The sequence below is a fragment of the Sorghum bicolor genome, unplaced genomic scaffold (genome assembly GCF_000003195.3).
Source record: "Sorghum bicolor cultivar BTx623 unplaced genomic scaffold, Sorghum_bicolor_NCBIv3 super_38, whole genome shotgun sequence".
Taxonomy (NCBI): domain Eukaryota; kingdom Viridiplantae; phylum Streptophyta; class Magnoliopsida; order Poales; family Poaceae; genus Sorghum; species Sorghum bicolor.
The window spans coordinates 19,867-23,177 of record NW_018396413.1 but is presented as its reverse complement, the minus strand read 5'-3'; positions in this window follow the sequence as shown (position 1 = coordinate 23,177).

Sequence of the window (3,311 nt, the reverse complement as noted above, 5' to 3'; positions counted from 1 at the left end):
CAATGTCTACAAACGGACCGAAGCAAGATTCCATATGACACACGTCATCTAGGAGTTCCATTGGGTGCGTCCAAATTGATTTCTAAGCATATGGTATGTTCCATGCAAATCATGCACCTATCTTGCATCAAGATTAGCACTATCTCCAAACCGATCCAACCGAGCTTCCTCTTGAGCCTCTTCACCGAAGTACCAACAGGTGCTTCAAAAATGGTTTCTTAGACTATGGTGCATTAGGCGCAAACCATGCACATATCTTGCACCGAAACTAACACCGTTTCTAAATAGACCAAAGCGAGATTCCATATTACACATGTCATTAAGGAGTTCCATCTGGTGCATCCAAATTGATTTCCAAGCATATGGTATGTTCCATGCAAACCGTGCACCTATCTTGCATCAAGATTAGCACTATCTCTAAACAGACCGAACCGAGCCTCCACTTGAGCCTCTTCACCTAGGAGTACCAACAGGTGCTTCCAAAATGGTTTCTTAGACTTTGGTGCATTAGGCGCAAACCGTGCACTTATCTTGCACCGAAACTAATACTGTCTCTAAAAACACCAAAGCGAGATTCCATATGACACACGTCATCAAGGAGTTCTATCGAGTACGTCCAAATTAATTTCTAAGCATATGGTACGTTCCATGCAGACCGTGCGTCTATGTTGCATCAAGATTAGCACTATATCCAAATAGACCAAACCGAGCTTTCACTTGAGCCTTTTACCTAGGAGTACCATCGGGTGCGTCCAAAATGGTTTCTTAGCCTATGCTGCATTATGTGCAAACCTTGCACCTATCTTGCACTGAAACTAACACTGTCTCCAAACAGACTGAAGCAAGATTTCGTATGACACACGTCATCTAGGAGTTCCATCATGTGCGTCCAGATTGTTTTCCAAGCATTTGGTATGTTCCATGCAAATCGTGCATCTATCTTGCATCAAGATTAGCATTATCTCCAAACAGATCGAACCGAGCATCCACTTGAGCCCCTTCACCTAGGAGTACGAACAAGTGCGTCTAGAATGGTTTCTTAGACTATGCATTAGGTGCAAACTGTGCACCTATCTTGCACCGAAACTAACAATGTCTCCAAATGGACCGAAGCGAGATTCCATATGACACATGTCATCAAGGAGTTCCATCGGGAGCATCCAAATTGATTTCCAAGCATATGGCATGTTCCATGCAAACCATGCACCTACCTTGCATAAGGATTAGCACTATCTCCAAACTGACCGAACCAAGCTTCCACTTGAGCCTCTTCACCTAGGAGTACCAAATAGTGCGTCCAAAATGGTTTCTTACACTATGGTGCATTTGGTGTAAACTGTGCACCTATCTTGAACTACAACTTACAATGTCTACAAACGGACCGAAGCAAGATTCCATATGACACACGTCATCTAGGAGTTCCATTGGGTGCGTCCAAATTGATTTCTAAGCATATGGTATGTTCCTTGCAAATCATGCACCTATCTTGCATCAAGATTAGCACTATCTCCAAACCGATCCAACCGAGCTTCCTCTTGAGCCTCTTCACCGAAGTACCAACGGGTGCTTCAAAAATGGTTTCTTAGACTATGGTGCATTAGGCGCAAACCATGCACATATCTTGCACCGAAACTAACACCGTTTCTAAATAGACCAAAGCGAGATTCCATATTACACATGTCATTAAGGAGTTCCATCTGGTGCATCCAAATTGATTTCCAAGCATATGGTATGTTCCATGCAAACCGTGCACCTATCTTGCATCAAGATTAGCACTATCTCTAAACAGACCGAACCGAGCCTCCACTTGAGCCTCTTCACCTAGGAGTACCAACAGGTGCTTCCAAAATGGTTTCTTAGACTTTGGTGTATTAGGCGCAAACTGTGCACTTATCTTGCACCAAAACTAATACTATCTCTAAGAACACCAAAGCGAGATTCCATATGACACACGTCATCAAGGAGTTCTATCGAGTATGTCCAAATAAATTTCTAAGCATATGGTACGTTCCATGCAGACCATGCGTCTATGTTGCATCAAGATTAGCACTATCTCCAAATAGACCAAACCGAGCTTTCACTTGAGCCTTTTACCTAGGAGTACCATCGGGTGCGTCCAAAATGGTTTCTTAGCCTATGCTGCATTATGTGCAAACCTTGCACCTATCTTGCACTGAAACTAACACTGTCTCCAAACAGACTGAAGCAAGATTTCGTATGACACACGTCATCTAGGAGTTCCATCATGTGCGTCCAGATTGTTTTCCAAGCATTTGGTATGTTCCATGCAAATCGTGCATCTATCTTGCATCAAGATTAGCATTATCTCCAAACAGATCGAACCGAGCATCCACTTGAGCCCCTTCACCTAGGAGTACCAACAAGTGCGTCCAAAATGGTTTCTTAGACTATGGTGCATTAGGTGCAAACTGTGCACCTATCATGCACCGAAACTAACAATGTCTCCAAATGGACCGAAGCGAGATTCCATATGACACATGTCATCAAGGAGTTCCATCGGGAGCATCCAAATTGATTTCCAAGCATATGGCATGTTCCATGCAAACCATGCACCTACCTTGCATAAGGATTAGCACTATCTCCAAACTGACCGAACCAAGCTTCCACTTGAGCCTCTTCACCTAGGAGTACCAAATAGTGCGTCCAAAATGGTTTCTTACACTATGGTGCATTTGGTGTAAACTGTGCACCTATCTTGAACTACAACTTACAATGTCTACAAACGGACCGAAGCAAGATTCCATATGACACACGTCATCTAGGAGTTCCATTGGGTGCGTCCAAATTGATTTCTAAGCATATGGTATGTTCCTTGCAAATCATGCACCTATCTTGCATCAAGATTAGCACTATCTCCAAACCGATCCAACTGAGCTTCCTCTTGAGCCTCTTCACCGAAGTACCAACAGGTGCTTCAAAAATGGTTTCTTAGACTATGGTGCATTAGGCGCAAACCATGCACATATCTTGCACCGAAACTAACACCGTTTCTAAATAGAAAAAAGCGAGATTCCATATTACACATGTCATTAAGGAGTTCCATCTGGTGCATCCAAATTGATTTCCAAGCATATGGTATGTTCCATGCAAACCGTGCACCTATCTTGCATCAAGATTAGCACTATCTCTAAACAGACCGAACCGAGCCTCCACTTGAGCCTCTTCACCTAGGAGTACCAACAGGTGCTTCCAAAATGGTTTCTTAGACTTTGGTGCATTAGGCGCAAACCGTGCACTTATCTTGCACCGAAACTAATACTGTCTCTAAGAACACCAAAGCGAGATTCCAT